General features: G+C 41.4%; 1 protein-coding gene across 1 annotated transcript in view; it reads left to right on the top strand.

Annotated features, from left to right (window-relative positions):
* The window catches only part of LIN28B (lin-28 homolog B (C. elegans)), a 38,943-nt gene that overhangs the window by 803 nt on the left and 15,521 nt on the right, over positions 1–22,619 (top strand). The gene's annotated exons all lie outside the window — the stretch shown is intronic.

Raw genomic sequence — 22,619 nt, 5'->3', positions numbered from 1 at the left:
TAGTCTGGTTCCTGGTTCCCCAGGGACAGCCTTCCTGCCCCAAAGCTCTTGTATTTCAGTGAATCTCCCTTTTTTCCTCATGGTATTGCCCAGCTCAGTAGCTGTAGTGCCTGAGATCAAGGGGCATACCTAGCTTGTGAAGTATTGGTATATGGCATGACTGAGAGGTGGCTCTCTTCCACTGCATATTCTGAAGCTTGGAAAGGAGGGGTTCACCTGGAAAGGCAATGTAGCCAGGCCTCGAAAAAAGGGGGATCAGAAGCCTTTGATGGCTACAAATGAACTCCACTTGTTCCCACCTCCATTAAAAGACTTCCTTTTTGTTTCTTCTTTTTATTTCTTTTTTTTTTAATTAAGGACTGGGGACAACATGATAGTTGTCCCTCTCTCACCTTCTTTGTAAAAGCTAAAGGCCATGAACAAAATTTATTGCTGCTATAACAGATCAGAGTCCATAACCACAACAAGGAGAGACTTTGTAAGCCAGACAAAGCTTTCCTTTTGATTGCTCACCATATCTGGCCTTTCAGAGTTGTGGTGTGTGCAATGATTGCAAAAAATCTTTTTTTCTTTTTTTTTCTTTTTTTTTTTTTTACCTAGGCTTTCAGTATAATGTAGTTCTTATTTAAACCATTGGCTTTCCATGGACTCTAGTTAATAATCTGTTTAGCACATTAGCATTATCTTTGTTATTGATGTTTCATACTATGGTAGCAAATAAAGGCCACAGTCATGATACTGTTGTCCTGTTTATTGCACATATATATGAAAGAGAACAGTCATTGCTTCAAAAACCTTGAAATGTAAATGGACAGGTTGTAAGCAGACCAGGAAAAACGGCATATTTAAGGAGATGGGATTTGAACAAATATACACATCTAGAGTGCACAGTGTAGTCAGTGCAGAGGAAGCAATACTTTAAGTGCAATTCATTTCATCCCTAGGTGAGCATCTAAAATACAGGGGATGAACCTTGCCTTGTGGATTTTTCTCTTCAGGGACTACAAAGGGAGCCAAGCTCCCTGTAGATACTTCCCCTGCATGTCTCTAAAGTTAGGTAAGATGAATCCTACTTTCAATTAAGTTTTTTGATAGCAAAAGCATAGAAAAAAATTGAACAGATGTACCCTGAAAAACAGTGCAGAGGGGTGATCTGTGAGACTCTTTAATGTTCACTTGCCTTTAAAGATGGAAAAATTCAAAATTAAATTGAATTAATTTGACTTTGGAAGTGTGGGCAAAAACTCTACCCATTTCTGTCTCAAAATTCTTACGTTTAAGTCATAAGACACCAGAAATGTCTGAAATGTGAAATGTTTGAAGTAGCATTGACATTATTGCTCAGTGAGGAGCAGTGTCTTTGCTTGAAGGAAAATTAGTTTTGATAGAATGTGTAGCCAGTAAAAAAAAGTGCATCTCCAATATGTGTAGTGGAAAGTTTCTTGAAGATTGCTGTTGTACTGTGAGAACTGCCTCCATTTATGACAGCCAATTCCAACTTCTTGTCTTTATCGCTTTTCTACAAGTGTGAGGGCCCAGCCTTACCACAGCTTTTTATATGTACCCCATTTGAATGGATCCCATGACTCTCTTAATGGTGTATTAAGGCACAAGGGAAAACTGACAGGAGTTAAAGATAGCAAAGGTGGGGAAAAGAAAGGGAAAAGCAGCAATGTGTGCAGAGAGGGAGGGAAAAAAGTTATGATGCTGAGGTTACCAATATTGACGTTTGTTGGTAGATTTTGTGATGCTTCCACGATAGACTCAGTCTCTATCATTTGCAGTGTTATTGTTGTGGGGACCTTGCCATGAATAATATTTCCCCTTCAGCATTACTGTGGGCCACATTAGTTTTATAACAAGGGTGGGAAGGCTTTGTACTGCTGTTGGTGATAGAGTCCACTTCAGTGTTTTTCCCAGGCACTCTGCTAGCACATGCCAGTACAAGGAAGGGAAATCTTCTGTGCTCCATGTCAAATGAAGCCTCTGCAGGCTTTAGGTTCCCAGACCTTACTTCAGACTTCAGTGCATAAGCCATATGCATATTACATGTTTTTCCACCATATCTAGAGTAATTAGAGCTAGAGGGGAGGTTTCTAAACTGGGCTCAGTTGGGATTTGCATCTGACAAGTGCTGGGTTCAGAAGTGGTGTTTTATGGCAGAGACGCACAGTGGCAGCTCTTGGGGCTGGTCTCTACCGAACTAAGCTGGGGGGTGAATTTGCAACATGTTACACTGTGACGGGTTGCAGAGCTCTTAACACGTGTTTTGGTCAACTTTGACAGTGAGCTGACACAAAAGCACACTGTGCTGCTGTCTAGGAATGACCGCAGGCAGCTGATGCAGAAAAGATAAATACTCTGAAATTCACACCTTAATCACCTGCTCAGTAACTTGTAGACAGCTCTGTGAAATCTTGATTTAGAGGGGAATAAATGCAATCAGGACCTAGCCCACCATCTCAGGATATGGTTTGGAGGAGGGAAGAGGGAAGAAGGAAAAATGATGCCTTTTTTTGGTTGTTTTTGAACAAAAATGAACGTGAAACCAGTTAAAGAACAATTTTATCAGTTGTGATTTTTTTTAATTTAATATTATTTTTATAAATCTAGATAACTGGGAAATATTCTTTAGTGCAGTATACATTTAAACAAATTTGACCCTCAGGCCTTTGGCACAATATTAACAAAGCAGCTTGGTATCTTTGGGACCAAAAGATGTTATCCAGTATCTGTCAGTATTCCTAGTAGAAGCTCTTTCAGCAGAGTGCCTGTAGTGTGGTATGTGCTCGGCTTTGCACTTGCTTCATGTGGAACATTTCAAGAGGGATGGGGAGGATGACAACCTTTTTTTGGCTTCTTTTTTGGTGTTGAAGTATTTATACCAAAATGGAAGCAGTAACATAAAGCAAGAAGGAAGGGATGAGGAGGAAATAATTAAGGGCATAGCTCCATCTCCCAGGTTCTAATTTATGATGTTTCAGCATATCAGTGGTTCCCTCCACTGACCTGGCACTTGTGGCAGGGAAGGTTTTGAGCACAGGTGACCTGTGTCAGTTAGTGGTTTGGATTTAAAGGTGTGATAAATAAATAGCGTGTTGCGAGATTCTGAGTTTGACATGAAACATTTCACTGCCTTGGTTTACGGTGCAGCCCTGCAAGTGAGCTGGGAGGGAGGCAGTCGGGAGCTGCTGGAAATGAGGGAGCTTAACAAAGCATCGCCACTGGATAACGGTGATGCTGAATTACGATCTGGGAATATGGCTAGTGAAATAGGCCTGTATTTCTGGCTCAGTTGGCTAAATAGTAATGCGCACTGCAGCATCAATATAACACTTCAAAAACCTTTTTCCAGTACAGACATCTGCTAAGGAGAGACAACTAGAAATGAAATGTTTTTGTGTTAAGATGTAATAAATGGCGTTTGCCAGTGACCCTTAGATGTGACCAAAAGCATAATTTTCAAGTGAAGAAAAACATATTTCTAAACCACAGCTTGAAATGCAGCTACTTAGGAGAGAAGGGCTGTAATTAAATAATAAAATAATAAAATACTTTCCTGATGAACTGTCACTTAAAGTTAGTTTGTGTCTGAGTCAGGCAGAAAACAGATTTCATATCTGAAGACATTCTGCAGATGAGTCGAAGTCAGGCTAGGATAAGAGGATCTTAGAAGTCGTCTTTAAAAATTCATGGTCTGCACAAACAGCCACTGAATGGGTGTGATGCAGGCAGAAATGATGACGTGATGCAGTGCTGTGGAGGGTATTTGGATCGAAGTTAGCAAGACTAGGAGAGGTAGTTTAGGACAGAGAAGTTATGTGATACAGAGTCACTTCAAACTTGAAATTACATCCATTTCATCAATTACACTCAAGTGTATAATTTAATTTTCATAGAGAAGCCTCCTACAGCTTGAGCCGAGCAGATTTTTGTGAAGGAGATGTGAATAATAGAGCTGGTACGGGCTGTGAAGGAGAGCCCTGAACAAGTACTGAAATGGGAAAAGCTCATAAAAACTGCTCAACACATGGATGGGGGTGAGGTGGATGGGGAAAGCCTATCAGTCCCTTCGCCCAAGAGCTGGGGGGTAAGCCCAGGCCAGCCCCAGGGACCCATTTTGGGCAGGTCCTGAACAGCACCCAGGGTGAAACAGGGGGCAGACAAAGTGGGAGCACCCAGCCATCCAGAGAAGTGGATGAAAAGTTCAGGGAGTTGTAGCCTCTGGCACAAATTGATGTCAGCATGTCACTGCCAAAGGGTTGAATTTTCTTGATCCTCTCCAAGGTGGATCCCAATCACAGTTCTGCTGTTTTCTAAAGAGGAAGCTGGCACAGAAGTAGTGGAGAAGTTACATGACTTTTAAACAGATTTCTAAAAAATACAGCCTTGCAAAAAGAACCTTACTTGAGGGCGGTGTTTCAGAAATTGAACTGTGAACACCTCCTCCTCCTCCCTGACTCTTTCACCTGGTTTTAGATAGTAAGAAATCCTTACTTTCCAGTTTTCATTCTTGCTTTTCCCTTTTTTCAGTGCAGGGCATTTTCTTGGCTTGTTTGCCTTTTCCCTGCTTCGCAGTGGTTCTGGTGGGTGTTTAATTCCTCTTTCCAGTGATGTTTCAGACCCCTCTTAGGCTTATGACTGCAAGACCACCATAGTTTTTGTTCTTTTACGTCCAAACTGCCAGGTGAAATGAGGTCCCTCTGGCCTACTGTCCTCTTCCCAACAGGAGCATAAATTGAAGGAGAGCTCGTAAGAAATACGGAGGCAATAGCTTTCCATCTCTGGCAATTAGTGGTTTAGGCATTTCTTCAGTATCAACACCTAATCTGCAAAAGACAATTAAATGATGTGTTAAGTACCTGAGTTGCTGGACTCAACCTCCTCTTGGATCCTCAAGCAAAAATTGAGATTATTTCTGCAGAGTTTTACGTAGTTAATAATTTGCACACTTTGACAATAGGCTAGAAAGGGGGAGAAATACCAGTCTGAGATGTGTTTTCTTACGTGATCTTATTCTTAATATTTGCTGACTGTGACCTAAAAAGCCACTAAACTGGTATGAACTGCATGTAACAGGAGCAGCAGAACGCTGTAGATTTAAAAAAAAAAAAAGAGCAAAACTCAAAAAGCCTGAGAGCTTTGCACTGTTCAAGTACTTTAAGAAGGTTATATCTTTGCTGGACTGCCATCACTAGGGACAGAGTTTTCCATACTTGCTTTTTTTCAGGCTGACAACTTTTTGGAAGATTTAACAACAGGTCAGGTTTTTCCAAGAGGGGGATAAAACCAGAGGGCTTTATTAATTGGGTTAAAAAACGGGTAGCTTAAAAAAATAGCTGCCACTAGGTGCTGTGGATCAGAGGTTTGAAAGCTGACTTGGAGAGGGATCTCTAGGGCAGGGGGTTCATCCTTCCTCATCTTTGTGCAGACCCATCCACGTCTAAGTTAGAAGCCTCTGAAATGTTGCTGCATATATTCATTAGACAGCCCTTGTTAAAATCATCAATCTGTGTTTGATGGAGCTCAGCAGCCACAGCATTCTTGCATACACAAGACAGGACCCAGATTGACGCAGATTAAGAACAGAATCGGATCTCCAAGACCAGGTATTTTCTCCACCAAAAGGTGAAAGGAAGGTGGCATAAGGGATGAAAGACAAAACATGCCACTGCCTGTTGTGTATGGCGCCCAATATCTATGGACCATACGGTATTTGTCATGGTTTAATCTCTAGCCTAGAGTGTAGCTAAACTTAAGTCTTCAGGAAATGCCAGGAGCAGAGCTATGGTAGAATAAGTGCCACAGAGTGAGGGCACAAGCCGCAGAACCTCGCCTCAGAAGACAGCAAGCCATGGCTGGCCTGCCTTGTGCCCCCCGATCCAGCACACACCATCGGGAGTTTTCTTCCCCAAAAGATAACAGCTTTCCCTTCCCAACTATTTCTGTAACTCAAACAGTTGGGAGCCAGGATACAGAGCCAAAAGATCAGTACACAAATATTGGAGCTGCGTTTAGGAATGGTCACAGTTGTGCATAACAAGATGTGTAATATTAGAATAAAAAGGTTTGTCTTTCAGAAGACATGTAGGAAATCCCATTCCAAAATTCAAAGTAGAGAAAATTGTTTAATTTGCCAAGCCATAGTTAGAGGCAGGCTACAAAGTTTAATTTGTTCCCCTACCAGCTGCACTGCTTCTGGAACCAGGATCAGTTAAAGTTACTTTGGAGTACCCAGGCACATTGTAGTACACTGGGTGGTGATAAAGGCAATTCTTCATTCATTTGAAAGGCAGTTTTCTTGTTTCATATAGTTTTAACTACTAAATTCATCATAAGGCAACTTAAAAGTAAGGGCCCATTTCAGATCCCACATTGCTTGTGAACTTGCATGACCATGCAGGGTTTCAGCCTGCTCCCGGGTGCAGGCGGGAATTGAGCTTTGCCGTTAGGCGCACAATTTGACAGAACACATGAAAATATGTTTCCTTTCTATCCAAAGTGTCTTCTGATAGGACTGTTCACATACTTAAAGTAAATGCACGTTTCTGTGCTAAAACAAAAGCTGGGAACCCAGTGACAGTGATACTCAAGCCTAATTTTTTTCATTGTGAGCTTGTATCAAGGACAGAGCAGAGCCTGAATAAACTTGTCTTTAGTATCTGTTTACATGAGTGTACAGTTAAAAAGAGAGAGGCCCCAAATTTTTAATGGTGTTTATAATAAGAAATCCAAATGTGATGCTAAAGTAAGTAGATAACGATTATGAAAATGTACAAGGAACAGATGAAGTGAGTAGGAAGGTGTCGTTTTTATGCAGCCTCATGTAGAGTAAAGCTGTCCCTGCACAGCAGATGGGTTTCTTATGTACATACACTGTTTTTGGAATGCAGAATATTTTTCTTTAATCAGATGTCTTCTCTGGCATTGTGCTTTATGAGTATTTCACCCGCTTTCATCAAGGGACGAGCTCTTTCTCATCTACAGGAAAGTGCCAGCATATATTCAGGCCTTTGCTGTGGTGTGCTGATAGGCCTAATGATCACGCTGGGGTGTAGCAGTGATTCCTCATATCTGAAGGAATTGAGAAGCAAGAAAGAATTGAGAATTTTGCTCAATGTAACGGAGATTATGCATAACTTCAGTAGAGTGTATGTTAAAAATATTTCAGTAATTTACAAAACATAAGTTCTGTTTTTAAAAATCTCCCTAATATAACTAACAGCTTCTTCCTTAATTCAAATTTCTCTCTCAGTGTTTAATTTCTTACTACTATACTGACATACTACTTTCACGTAGACAAGAATAAACAAAAAAGTGCCTACGTTTTCAGGGCCCAACTCAGTAAACGCTTTAGCCTGTGCTTTGAAAGTAGTAGGGAAGAGGGCATTTGAAAAGATTTCCCCAATTGTGGAAATTTCTTTTTAAGTTGGTGTTGGCCCTGACTACAGACTGTGCTGCTTTTTGCCCCTGTGATGTGCTGTAGCTATCAATGAACTGGGAACAGAACTCCTCGCAGGATGAACTCTCTTAAAAAGATGCACACAGTCTGGGCTATATTTTACTGCAGAAATATTCAGTGTAAACAGTTAAACACCAAATCCCTTTTATTTTAGGAAAACAGTTGCATTTCCTTGCTTTTCTTGATGTGTTGCACTCCAGCATCACATAGAAAATGTAATCAAAGCATGTAATAAATATACAACAGTAAGAAAAGATTATAATGGTGACTGCAGATGATGGAAACATTTGCCTTGTATCTTTGCCTGTTGAAAAAGATACCAAGAACTTAAAAACTGGAGAAAACTGAATTATAGCATAGCTGCTAAATCAGACATTCCCAAAACATTGCCTTTGATTTACGGCTGTTGATGAATCTGAAGCTCTTCAGAAAGAATGAAAGTTCTGGAGCCCTTAAACTTCAAATTAATAAAGTCTGTGCAGTAATATAATTCCAGATTGCTACAGCTGTTTCTTTTATTAGCTGTGGCTTCATGTTTCTGTCCTTGACACTTAAAGATGAAACCTACTTAAATATTAATCATTTAAAAATGTGAATTTACTTCAATATCCTGTTTGTCAAAAAGCTCAGCAGCTCATTATATAAGAGGAATGTGTCAGGAGGTAGTCATCTCTCTGGTGCTGGTGCAGGCACGCTGCTGCTGTTCCCACCATGCACACCCTCCAAGTGCACCTACAGTGTGCTCAAATACTTCTCAGGCAGATAATAAGATATAGGTGATGTCCTGAGAGAAATCATAGCTTTAAGAGCATATTTACACCAGGAAAGGTAGGTTTACTTTGAGGAATAAAGTACCATTTTAAGCCCCCCATGCACAGTGATGTGGCATCCTCCATCCAGAAGTAGCAGGACTGAGTGGGACTTTGCAGTTGGTTCTTCTGGTTATGGGAAGCTGTTTGAGAAGAGACAGTGGAGCTCGACTAGAAATGTTCCTGTGATGTCTGTGATCCCTCCAGCAGGGTGACAGGAAGGTATTTCAATGACAATGGATAGGGAGAAGATTAGGAAAGAGCAGGAGTGTGAAAACACAAACGCAAAGGAGATCAGGAAGGAGAGAGAAGGGCTTGGGGAGGGGGGAACAAGCCATCGAATATGGTGTCAATATGAGGAGCACAGAGTTCTCCCAGTCTCCAAATGGGCACCTCAAAGCAGGTGCTCCAGGGAGTGTAGAGAAGTCTGAATCCCCTCAGGCACTGAGATTGAATCAGAGTTTCCTCCATTTTGAAAGACTGCTGCAGGTCTAGAGCTAATGCTCGATGTGTAGGTGGGATGTGGGCTGCTTTGCAGCCCTGCGAAGACAGAGGTGATTCCAGGAGATCTGGGAGAGTCGATCTGAAATGGGACTTTTTGCTGTAGTCTGCTTATTGTGTGTTCGTTTGCAGGGTGACAAACGTGACACATCTGTAGTTTGTTTTGCGGAGCTGCCAAATGCTCCTTGCTGTAACAGTTGCTCAGTTTGAGCTGTGCCCTAAACGTGCCAGATGCTAGAAAACAGTAAGTGCTCTAATATTTCAAATTAGGCACCTACAATAAGGCTCTTCTGGAAAGTTATTTTTTTTCTTTTTCTTTTTTTCATTGCAAATTAATTAGTATTTGTAATGCATGAAGAGATCTTAATGAGAGCCCCAAAGTCAGTACTTGTGTTCAAGATTTAGCTGGATTTAGTGATGAAGCATTGAATTAAGTAGGCTAAAGAACAAGTATGCAGTAACTATCTCATATTTTGTACAGCAAATGAGAAAAGGCTGTGTAGGAGAACTCACATGTTGGTTCACAGGCTGTTACTACAGTGTAAATTGTTTCCTTCTCTTTTGAGTGCTGAGTTTGTAGACAGTAAGCAGACTTGGACTGGTTTTTCTTTGAAACCATAGTGTGACACTGCAGGACAAGTAGAAGAGCCTGGTTTCACCGAAAACACTGTACGTATGTGTGCAGGAGAACAAAGGTGGCCATGGCAGAGCTGGAGGAGCCGCGAGCCAAGGCCGGTGTCATTGATGGGCAGAGGGAGCTGCGTTTGCTCAGTAACAGACCTGTGGGACGGTTAAGGAGGAAAGAGTTGAGAAGGGTCACTATGAAATATGGGAGTGAGCTAAACGATTTCTTTTCTTTGATCTCCATTCATTTATAATCTTACTGGTGTTGAGTCTCCTGGCACTAGAGCTTTTACAACGAATAGTTTAAAGTAAAAAAAAATAAAAATTATTTAAATGTGCTGGTCTTGTGCTGAATGGCTTTCTTTAGCCCAGAAGTTACTTGGACTTTTACTCTTTCAGCTGTTGGAGGATTTAAATGCTAAGCATTTAATTTACTTCAGACAGCTCTGAAAACAATAGAAAACCACAGACTGCTCTTATTTCATTGTCTGCAATTAACGTTGCAACAGCCTTTGCATCAAAGTTTAACCAGAACGCTTTGATTTCCTCAATGATAAATGGATATCTTTTGACCAATACAAAATGCTGAAATAGTTCAGTGTTACAAATTCAGCTCCAGATTTGGTAGTGTTTAAAATTAGTACCTCTGCCTTTTTGTTGTGCTAATGTAATTATGTAAAACAAAACAGCAGTGTGTGTGTGTGTCAGTCTGTGTCTGCATTAGACCAGTTGCTCTATAAAATTATGCCGTGTTACTTCTTCTGTCAATGGGAGGGAGTCATCAGTAGTTGGCAATAGGATTAGAAATTGTATATAGATCAGACATAAGCCTATTTATTTACCTTTTTAAAGGTTTAATTTTATTTATATTCTTTTTCCTGAGTTGCTGTAAATAACTTCTTTCTAAGAAAAATATATGAAAAATCTTTAATTTTGTGTTGATTAGACTCTTTTTTCCCTGTTTTTGTGCTTTGATATATTTTGGAGAATCTTGGTTATCTGCTCACATCATAATTGCTAGGAATGTGTGCCTACATCTCCTTCTAGTAATTACTTAAAATGTGCTAAGCACCTTAGTTTTTTAAGTAAAAAAAGAATCCTCAGAGTGTTTTAATCTACAATGGGATTATTACTTATTAAATGTGGGAGTATCATTAACCATTTCACTTGTAGAAGTTTTGTCCTTATGTACATTGTGTAACAGAGATTTTACTTGGAGCTCGGAAATAATTTATCAAAGGGTTCATTCTTGTTATCCCTGTAATTCTAACTCACTGGAGCCTCATGAAGGTATCTTCCTCCTTTACAATCTATACATTTTGTTTATGCATAAAAAAGAAACATCTGGCATTTTTTTAATGAGAGCTATGCGCCCATTGACCAAACAAGCTGCAAGGAATCTGTTGTATGGCTGATTATGGCAAGAAATGAGGTAGTAGTCTCACTAATAATCAGCAAATTTGTATAAACTGGTGCTGTTTCATTTTCTGAGTTAAGCTAATCTCGTATTTTCACCCTTAGAAGAAAAACAAATTGTGTTAAAAAATGCCTGCTATGGAAAAATGCTGCTTGCAAATGTAGGGATTAGAAACATTTAAACCATACGTATCCGTGGTTAAAGATGCCAACTCTTCTCTCCTTTTTTAGCTTTCCTTTTTTATTTTTGAAGCTCAGTCATTATTCCATGTCGATGCCATTGCTTTTATTTTTGCATTCTACAGAAATTAATTAATACTGTTTAGATCCAGTCTTTTTAGGATATTTACGAATGTAACATATCAACAAGTTTATATTTTCTGCAGCCTGCGGAGCTGGATTTTGGAATTTGCTTTTTTAGTGGTTCTTTTGTGGAAGAGAAATCTTTCAGGCATGAATTGATAGTCCAGATCTTTTGAGGTCTGTCTGTGCTAACCTATGACCTCTGTTCTTAGGAGGTCAACATCTGAGGGCAGGAGATTAAGGCAGTTAAAAGATTGGAATGGGAACTGGAATGGAAAAATTAGCCAGCACATTTTGGGTGGAAAACATCAAAGTCATCCAACAATTTGCTTATTTTAAACTCAGTTTAAGGGTAACAAGCTAATTGTACTGTGTTTGTTGATGCAAGCAATTTATATTATTTGAGGACATTAACACCGAAGAAATTTTTTCTTAATTGGAGAAACATAATGCCTGTTCAGTATGAATGTGCTATGTATTTTGTATACTAAATGCTTTTGTGCAACATTTTGTGGGATACTAGTTCAGGATCTGATCATACAGTCTCTATGTGCTTAATTTGCTCGATTTCTTACAAACAGCATTAGTAAGTGTTGTGGAACCTGAATCTTGCTTGTGGTCTGCTGAAGACCCTTTGCTCTTATTGGAGAATACAGGTGCTCTCAGTAATTCATTCCCGTATTAAAATTTCCTCACTGTGATGCTTTAAAACATTTGTAAGCATCTCTTTGGGTTACAGCTTTTCAAATGTGAATTCCCTTTCAATGCAAACTTGTCACCACAGCATGTTCTTTCATAGATTATAAATTGGTTTACAAGAAAACAGCAAAACAGCACTGTCTGTTTGTTCTTCTCTGTCATAGTTTGAAATCCAGAATTTGAAAAAAAAGAAAGTATATGTTTTCAGGAGAATGAGGTCTTAATCTTTCACCTGTACAATAGATTTCAAGGGTTGTATTACCTAGAAAAAGACCCCTTTCCACATCTGAAAATCTTGCAAGTTCAAGGATTTGTGTCAGCAATCACATTTTTGTCTTGCTTGTTTAAAGTGCAAATAGAAGTGGTTTCAGTACCACATGCAAAAGCCAGGCTAGGGTTTCAGCGTGCAAACCTGTGTAGCAGGAAAGAAAACAAAAAGTTTTGGATATCTTACAGCTCAAGCTCTAACAAACAGTGTATGGATTATGTATGGTACTTCTATAGGTATAGTGCAGTACTATAAAATACAGTTAACTCAAGCAGACCGCCATCTGTAAGCCTTATCTGTTACCTCCACACGTTATTATTGTTGCTTTGATAGCAAAGAATATGAGATTTAAACCCTTTTGCAAACTGATGACTTCCCAAACCATTCCTTTAAAGGCTAAAACCTCCTTTTTTGGAGCTTTTAGCTCTGCCGTGCACCTCAGGGGAAACTGAGCAAAATTATCACATCATGTCTTTTTCCTTCATGGAAGGATAAGAAGGGAAAGCAGGAGGAGCTGCTGTGGATCGTTCACACGGGCACAGCCACTGCTTTGTTTCCTTCCTGACATTTCGGCAGGGTGGCTGGAGAGGCATCGCCAGCTGTGAGGGCTGCTGTGCCCTGCGACCCTGGCGGTGCCACCGTGACTGGCTGTGCCCTGCATCCCCACTGGTACTGCCACAACCAGCGGTGCTTCCCTTTCCTGGACTACCGCAGGTGGAGGGGAGACAAGGGAGTGTTTGAAGGGGCAGGACCAACCCTGAAAACCCTGAAGGCTGTTGTGTCTTGGAGATCTGTTCCCCATTGGAATTCTTGGGATAAAATGGAGTAGCTTCTGCTCAGCCATTTTGTGATTGTTAACCCTCTCTGTGATTAAATAAATCTATAGGATTGATGGATGGAGAGCTGCTTCTGTTCTGCATAACCGCTCTGGTTATCTGCTTGTGAGAACACGTGAATCGTTGTGAAGGAACAGAGAACTTGTTAATTAATAAAGGAAAAAGGTTAAGCAGCTACAAAGATAGTGTGCCTGACATGACTTGAGAGAACTTTCTTGTTTGCCTAAGCCCGTTCTGTGCCTTCCCTCTGTTCTGTCTGTTTGGATAGTAAACTCTTCAAAGCAGAATTGGTTTCCTTCTCAGTCTGTTCAATACTTAAAAATCACTGCTGTTTTTAATTACTATATTAGTTGTGATTCTTGGCTATTTGAATTATTAGAGAGTAGTGATACACCCATTTGTTAGCTGGAAGATGTACTCCCAAGAATTTTTGTTGGATATGTGTATCATCGTGTTTCATGATGTTTGATTTTTATGATTCAAACCTCTTGTCCACAAGCCTGCTTTTCTTAGCTATCTTTTGCCCACCCTTTAAAAGCAGTCTGTAGAGATACCAAGATCTACAGATTGAAAACTGCTTTAGTGGAAAGCAGGGTGCTGGAGGTGTTTCATCCCTTAGTTACTGCTCCATTAGTTCTAAATGAGCTAAGAACTGTCTCCGCGTTTGAGTGCAGTGGCTTGCAGGGCACAGTAAACTGCTTGCTGAGTTTGTGGAAGGAGTCATTCAAAACTCAAAGAAGTTGTATTATAACTTTTGAATTACTTAGAAATTCTATTTGACTTTTTATGATGCTTAATCTGTGCGAGAAATAGGCAGAGAATATATCCTCATTTCCCTCACATGTTCTTTTCACAACAAAAAATTGCTGCAGAGTTAGACAATGCTGATTAGAATGACTGTAAATAGTATTTTCAGGCTTATATGCCTGTGCAGGTTGAAATTTCTGGCAGTGCAGCTGCAGCAGATTTCTGACTGCAGCACCGAGTGCTCATGGAATCAGTGTCTCCATATGGGCTCTGTAATTTGCCTCAGCTGAGTCACTTCCTTACCATGAACTGCCATAAAGGGATGATTTCTTCTGCTTTGCTTTCTAGGGTTTAGCCTGCACTGCCCTCCTTCTTTTCAAAATAACTCATCAGAAAATAGCTTTTGTAGCAATGCAGTCAAGTTCAGAAGGTTTCAGAAATCTGCATTATTGGTGGCCTTTTTGTGTGTGTGTGTTCCTCACCTGTTTCTAGGTGCTAATTTGAATGAGAAGCCAGCAAGGAAGCATATTTGTTTTCTTTGTAAGTAATGGTTGTAGTAGTTCCCAACTGCCAGGTGAATGTGAATGTGTATGGGATACTTCAGGTGAGAGCTATCCTTAAAATCTTTAGAAGTATATCGTAATACATCTAAGCTGTTATCTCATTTTTCTTAATGACCCACATTTCTTGCTTAATTCTTGCATAAAGTATGAATCAGTCAAATTTGAAAGCTTTTAAATTGGGTAGAATAATAATAGTTTTTACACTAGTGTATTGTTAACATGCATTTTATAGAAGATTGACTTTAATTGTGAAGAGCCGAAAGAAATTATTAAATCTATAGGCACATACATAGTATATGCATCAGGGTATGCACAACAGATTTATGAAGGGTTGCCTCGGCTGCGTTGAAGAATGTGAGTATCAAAAGGGAGATGACTTAATGAGAGATGAGTTCAGAGTGAGATGTACATGTTGATGAGCTCATTGATTAAAAAAGAAAAAAAGTTATTTTTATAGTTGCAAGGTAAAACTGGCAGAAACTGATTGGTGCTTCTCTCTTACGCTGACAGTGACACTCCCTTTCTATTCCACCATAAACTTCCATCAGATGAACTTGGTACAAACAGCCATGTCCCAAAGTGATGCTGTGGAACATGGCAATCCCTGGCTTTGTAACCCAGTTTGGTTTATTGCAGTTGCTGATAGTCAAGACGCTGCGTGCCTGGCTTCTTCTAAAAGATGCTGCATGTGCTGTGATAGCAGGACATCTTTCTCTGACAAGCCAACAGCCTCTGCTCTGTGTCTGTGCAGCCAGTGTGACTGCAGCCTGTGCTCCTTTCTCAGGTTCTCTCTGCTGGTGCATTCCAGAGTGTGGTGGTTTACATTATTCCACTTTTGCAGTATGAGGTATTGGGCAGAATGAAGCAATACCAACACAGCTGTGTTGGCTTGCTCTCGTTAGGCCAGGTAACAACAGCAGTAACAATGTCATGACATGCCCTTTGTGCATCTGCAGTCTTGCCCCTGTAAGAAGGTCAGTTGAGAGGTTTCACAAACCTGCAAAAAATTCTTGATAATGTTTAAGACTGTAAGTGAAAAAGTATATGAACTGTAAGGTGGTATGAGTACTGGAAATTAGTCATGACACTGTATGCACACTAATCACTGCAGTGGAAACATCCAGCTGCTGTAATGAGATGCTGTCTTGGGAAAGGGGATACCACCATGTTCCCTTTCTATTGTACCATGTGGTAAATTTGCTTAAGTTTGCATATTTTGTTACACTGTAGAGGACTACAGTTTGTGTGTGGCATATAAATCCATTTTTATTTAACTTGGGATCGCTTTTTTAAAGCAGATTCTCATTTAGTTAAAAAATAAAAGATTCCGTAGAGACATGTTTATGTGTAAAGACTTGAAACAAATCTGGGTTTTTTAAGAAAAAAAAATACTTCTTTATTAAATGATAGTTCAAGTTTGTCAGTTTAAAAATCCTGATTTCCTTGAAGTAGCCAGCTGTGACCTCTGAAATGGTTCATTCATATCGGTATGTAAAAGCTAAATGTGACTATTAGGAGCAGAACTGGGAGTGAAGTGAGGGTAGGAAGAACTGGAGATGGAAAAAGAAATGTGGTAAAAGACATCGCTGGATAGTTGGGTGGTTGGTGGGACTGGGGGTGACTGTATTACGGAGGACTGGTGGATGGGCAGTGTTCTTTGCAGTCATGGTCCAGGGTGCGTGGTTGCACAGGGCTCTGCCCAGCTGGGATACAGCCGTGCCAGGGCAGGTGGGTGCTCCCCTCGCTGTAGCCACCCTGAGGCTCCTGGCACTCTGTGTGCATGTGTGGGGTGTGTATTATCTATGAAAGCCGGCACAAATGAAGGTATGTGCTGCAGCTGTGGTTGAGCTGAAGTATTATGGGGGAATGATTTGGCTCCCTGTAGGTGTGCTGTGGCTTGTGTGTAGCCCTGGGGAGTGAAAGGCTGATTTTCCCGGCTGTGCACAGAGTATTTGAGGAAGGAGGCTGAGTGTGTGGCCTGAAGGTAGGGTTTAGAAGAAGTCAGGTTCGGAATCACAGAATACTAGGAGTTGGAAGGGACCTTGAAAGATCATCCAGACCAACCCCCCTGCAAGAGCAGGATCACCTGGAATAGGTCACACAAGAAACTGGGTAGGGTTCTGCTGCTGCCATGTGGGATGTGGGTGAGCACACTCAGGTGTCCCAAGATACCCCGTCCTGAGAGAAGATGATCTGCATGGTGCTTGCTGTTTATAATGACAGGTGCTTGTAAAATTCCCCTCTTGGTATTTCAGAGAGGCAGCACTCATGACACTGCCAAACGTACCCACGGGCTGAGGCTGCTGAGATGGTCAAACATGGCCAAGGGAGTTCTCCTGAGGATGCTGTAATAGATGCAGCCTTAGGGACCTGTTTGGTAGAGTGCAGCAGTAACTTAATTCTGCCTGTGCTGCAGTCTCTTTCTACAAAGGAAGAGAAACCTCTTGGAAGAAGGATGAAGTCTGCAGTCTGATCAGGTCAGCATTCCCCTAACAAATGCAAATGGATTGCTATGTACCCCTCAGCAGATGAGGAAGGTACAGAGATGGCCCACTCTCAGGCTATACTCTTTCTCAGGGGAGATTCAAGACAGATTTCTTCATATTTGGGGTTTAACTTAAAATTTCTTGCATCAATAATGGTGTTCTTAAACGTGCTGTAAGTGTATACATTTGTTGCAGATGTAGGCATTGAACATCCTGAGATACTATTTTTCCCCTCTGTGTGTTCTTGTAAATTGTGTATGCCAAATGTCAAGAGAAACTTCTGGAGGCTGGGTCTGTATCTCGTACCTGTGTCCATTAATACATAACTGCGTCTTGGGACTCGTCGCACGCTGACATCCTCTGGGGAGACACAGCTCCCCGTGCTATGTTCAATACAGATGTGTTCAACTAAATCTCAACAATTGCCTCAGAAGTCTTCAGCTAAAGATTCAGACAGCTGTGCTTCACAATCCAACTGATTTTTTTTTTTTTGTGGCTGACAGATTATGCCTTTTAAGATGTTTTTCCTTGTTAGAGAGGCACTGTTAATTTGAAAATACTGTAAATTTCAGAAAGTGATACTGCACTAGTTTTACATATAAAGCATACTAGGTTTTCTTCTTGTTGATTTTCTTGCAGTGTGCTGAACAAAATGAGGAAACAGGAATCTCCCAGGTACTGGACAGCATCAACAGGTTGAATCCCTGTTTTTTATTTTCCCTGTAGGGGAACTGTGATTTTAAATAAAATGGATGCTGCCCCTGGCTCTGTGAGCCATGTCTGTCTCTGCCAGGGTGCAGTTTCACATTACCAGGAGCCGGATGGCTGCTGTGGCCCCCCTGCACCCCCAGCCAGCATTGTTATCCTTTCCCCTCAGCATCGCTGGTGCTGATCTAATCCTGCAGAGCCAGTTCAGAGAGCGTAACTGAAAGAAACTAATCCTGGAAAAAAAAAGGTACTGAGGAGCAAACGGATAGGGTGGTATCAAAGCAGGGGATGCCTCTTGGTAAGAGCTTCACATTCAGTGGGTTTATCTTGAGTATGAAAGCCTACGGGCAGCTGGGCATGAAACATGTTGTGCTCGCTGCTTGGCACAGCAGAGATGTTCCTCACAACGTGGTGGTGGCTTTGTGGCCCCTGTTGTAGGAACGATGCGAGGTCTGCCCTGGTTGGTGGCAGGTGGTGATTTAAGAGCTGTCGGGTTTCACTGGAGGAAAGTTTCAGGAGCACAAAACCCAGCAGGGAGCGTGGTTTGGCCTCTCAAAGGCCAGAGGTGTAAATAGGCATTGGCAAACCTTGCCCAGGGTTTGGGGAGTGTCCTAGGCAAAGCCTTTTCTATTGGAGCTTCCCTTGTCCAGCTGCCACGCAGATGTGAAGTACTGGATCCCACTGCACGCCAGTTCCCCACAGGAACGATGGTCTGTGCTTTTAGCAGTGCTGCAGCTTGTGGTTTTCCTGGCCAGGAAAAGAAAACAGAGTGAGGAAAGCAAATCCTACCTATTTTAGATGCCTTGATGCCACCACACCATTAACTTGCCTATCAAGCTGCACAGTACCAGGTAGTTGGCGCCTGACTGGGAAGGTGAGCAGCATTCCTCAGCTCTGTGACCAACATCCCTGTGGTGCTGAAAAGCAGCCTTTTAAAGCTGCAGTGACCAGGCGTAATTCACTGTTCACGTCTTGTTTGGCATTTTAGCGTGGCAGAGCAGCACATACGCAGTGGTCATTTCTCAGCTCCCTTCCTGCCTTTCAGCAGCTGCTCCTCAACACTTGCAAAACGTGAGCGGTAGGCTGGGAGGAGTGCAGCATGTGGTGTAGTCACAGCTTCTCCTTCCCTGCCACCTTCCTCTGAGCAATCTGGGTTGGGTTTTTTTCTGCTTCTGTTGCATTAGTTTGAACTACTGTGAATGGTGGGAAGACAATTGGAGATAGGTACTAAACCCAGCATTTCCTACTGTAGTGTGGTGCTGTTTCACATTGATCATACTGTCTCACTGTGTTACGGTTTTAGAGTTTTACTTTGGAACTTAAATGTGCTAAAATGATAACCTGCCTTCTTCATGACAAGGAAAAAAGGAACGTAAATTTCACACACAGTAGCAGAAACCATACTCTTTCCATCTGATTTTACTACACTCATCAATTACAGTGTGTTTGTGTGTAATACACAAGAAATTAATGTTTCAGGTTTCTTAATGACAGTTTTTCAAAGGAAATTCTCTCACTGAATGGAAAGAAAGGATTATATTAAATCAGCATTTAAAGCTCATAGTACTGTAATGCTGACAAGTACACGAGTGTCAGTAACATTGTGCAACTCGGTATATAATCCATTCAATGTTGTGTTTTCCATGCACCCAAAAATTGAAAAGGTATATTCCCTGATACTTCAAGACATGCATATTTTTGTAGTCTTTGCTAGGAATCGGTAAGTTTTCAAAGCATGCATAAATACTGATCAAGTGCAAAAGTATGATATAAAATGCTAATCTGTGTTGTTGAGAGAGCAAACTAGTTTTATTGTGAATCTTTCAATTACCCTCAGTTACCAGGAAAGTTAAATAAGTACCTTAAAAATCCAAACAAACAAAACCCCCAAAATAACCCAACCAGTTCATTTTCAAAAAAATATTTATGATAAAGCTCTACAGTGATATTAACGGTATTCAGAGTTCATTTTGTACAAAGAGTGTGATACTGACAACTGAAATCCTTTCTAACTGATACATGTGTGATTTTAACTGATGGCAAGAGGCAGAGTAAGGTATGGAAATGCAGACAGCTGCCTCTGAAAGAAACAAGGCTTCAAGGAAGCCTAACATGCTGAAATCAAGGGGAGCATATAATCTCCATCCTAGGGGGCTAAAGTCCCGAGCATCACATCAGTCCAGGGTTATTAACAGCTTTTGCTTTGGGATATGGACTTAGAGCTAAAGAGTGCTCATAAAAGGAGGACATGAAAACTGCAGACAGTCCAATCTCAATGTGTGACAGCCTTGCATCATCGTAATAGAGATGCACTTAGAAAAAGTGAAGAAGTGCAGCATTAGTTGATCGGTTGCAAATCATGCCTTACTTTTATTGTTGTGCCTTTCCTAGCATTTGTATTTTGTGAACTAGATTATTTTCTTAGACAATGGAAATGTACTAAAGGTAGCCTGGCCTTCAAAAAGGATCTGTTACAGTGTAAAAGGGAAGATTATCAGTTAAAATACGATTTACCACGTGAACTCTGAAATGGGTAAAAAATAGTTTACTACGCCCAAGTGCTTCACTTGTTTTTGAACCTCCCATGGTCCCCTGTGATTTATGATTTGAAATTAGAATTGGTTTTAATGACATGGTGAGTATAAAACTGTCGTGCCTCATGGGGTGTATCCCACTGAGCCACCTTGTAGCATCCAGGCAGCCTTTAGGGACAACGATGTTAAAGAAATATTCAAGTTAAAAATAAGTTGCATTCTACTATTTATGTAAAAGATAAAGGGGTGAGGAACAGAGTTTAAGCTGACTTTCTTGCTGTGAGGAGAAAGTGGAGGTTCTCGTGCCCTGCCTTTCCTGCCGGTGTGTCTTACCTGTGGTTCCCCTGGTCACTGGTCATTCCCCTCGGCAGCCAGCCATGGTTGCCCCAGAGCTTTTGTGTCAGTTTATAGGAGCCCCAGGAAGGATTTGGCTGGCATTTTTCTGCTTTTGGGGAGCATGTGTGAAGGGGGATGCTGCACTTCCCGACAGTCTCTAGAGCAGCTTACAGAAAGAGAAGAGAAACAGGTCCTTGATTCACTGCTCCAGTTCACGCCAGAGCAGACCCAGCACTGCTGAGCTTCAGGTGCCTTCCTAAAGGCACCTAGGCCAGCTGGGAGCGGCAGGAATATAATACATGTCAATGAGTAGTGTGTCTCCTACACCAGATGAGGCACTGACCTGACGGTCTGGTAGTGAGATTTCATCCCTTACTCTGTCAGTGCAGTGCAAGTCACTTTGAACAGGTCAGGGAAATTGCTCTAAAGTATTGATTATGGTTTCTCAGCCTTTTTGATAACCTGATCAGCCCTAAGCGTTGCAAAAGCCCCTGTGTAGTTTCTGTAACTACAGATAATTGTTCGCAGGTTTTGCTAACTATGTTGTCTTCATGAGCCAGGATGTCAAAGCCCTCTCGCAAAGAGGCAGACATATTTGGTGCTTGGTGGTGCAATTCAGTCATTTTTGGCGGCGGTCTCCTTTTTGTGAGGCACATTTTGCTTTTCTGATGGCAGGCTTATTGGGGAGGACGGGCTGAAGGGCTGGCTTTGCACTTTCCTTATCCATGTGGAACAGCATGCATCACAGCTGGAGCAAACAGGGGGAATAGCACTCCCCTCTACCAACCTTGTGATATCTCACATCGTGGAAACCTGCTAGAAAGCCAGCCAGCCATAGTCTGGTGAGTGTTTCGGTGCCTCTGTTAAATCATGGGTTGCAGCTTTCCATCAGCAAATGTCTGACGTTGCTGCATCACAGCACGGGCATTGCGAGATGTAATCTCCTGCATCACAAGCACTGTACAGATGGGTCTTGGCATGTAACAATTTGCAAAACTCCTCTTGCTTTCATTTTCATCTTAAAGGCACAAAAGAGGTCAAGACAGGGAAATCTGACAAAGTTTTCACAAGGCAGTGATCAGTAACAAAAATTCTGCAGGCACAGGTTGCCTGGGTTTTGTAGGAAAAAAATGACAACCTGGCTGTTGATGAAGTCTAGGATTATTATTTGTGTGATTAAAAACTGCTGGGGCAGGGTCTAACGCTGAAAGGGAGTGAGAATCTGAGACTTTTTGATGAATATGTGGGGTAAGGAACAGGAGGTAATGTATAATGTGCTACATAAAACAGAGTTAGGGTTTGGTTTCACTCAAGAACCGACAGACCAGGATTTTAAGAAGGGCAGGGGGAGAATGGGCGAGTAGAATGGACCTGCTGCTGCTAACAACCATTAAAAAATACAAAGCCAGCTGCTCTCAGAGCAGAGCTTGATCCTTTCAGTGCCTTTAACAGCACGGTATATGTTCAGAGGAGGGGAATTCATGAGGCCCTATGGACCTACACCATGGCATTACACAAAAATGCAAACTCGAACAATGGGTGGCCTCAGCAGTTCCATCTGGCTCACCATTAACAAGGTTAAAGTAAAGTGGGTTTCCTTGGCTGTGTCACACACAATTTACACTTCAGATGCTTTAAGTTTGGAGCTGGACCAGAGGGAGCACTGGTCTAAACACACGTGGCACGGGTCTCCTAACATGTGTGCTCAGCGCATTTGGTATTGATGCTCTTTGGAAGATCCAGAGTAGTAATTTAAATAATTTGTAAGTACAATTTGGAAAGTGTAGATTTTTTTTTTTTCTAAATCGTTTACAAAAAAAAAAGCCCATCAGAAAATTAGACTTACAGTCAAATATTGTTTACTCAGAATATTTCAAGGAGATTTTGAGATGTTTCAGGTGAACCCGACTGCCCTATAGGCTGTCCCATTCTTGAAAAAAAAACCTGTTGATTGAAAAAAGTTGTTCTTGAAAAGAAAGTTGTTATTGAATGACTATCAGAGTTGATAAATTAGTTGTGAAGCTGTGTTATGATCTGTAAAAAGAACATCTGAGCAGTTACCTCTGTGGTAAAGATCTAAGGTAATTTCCAGAGAGAGAATGCATCTGCTGTTGCTGCAGAGGTGCTCACGGCAATTCACAGAGCAGGGCGAGTGCTGCACTGAATGACAAACACAAGAAACCTGGCCAGTGTTTGCCTCTGACCCCAATTCATGGGTTCAGTAACAGAGCAGAACTCCATACTCCTCCTGAAGTTAAACAGTTAAACTTGTGTACCAGCAGACGTTGACAGTAGTGATCCTAGTGATGTTGGTACTCTTGGGAAGG

The sequence above is a fragment of the Mesitornis unicolor genome, unplaced genomic scaffold (genome assembly GCF_000695765.1).
Source record: "Mesitornis unicolor isolate BGI_N332 unplaced genomic scaffold, ASM69576v1 scaffold2827, whole genome shotgun sequence".
NCBI lineage: Eukaryota > Metazoa > Chordata > Aves > Mesitornithiformes > Mesitornithidae > Mesitornis > Mesitornis unicolor.
This window is presented reverse-complemented; position numbering and strand designations above follow the sequence as displayed.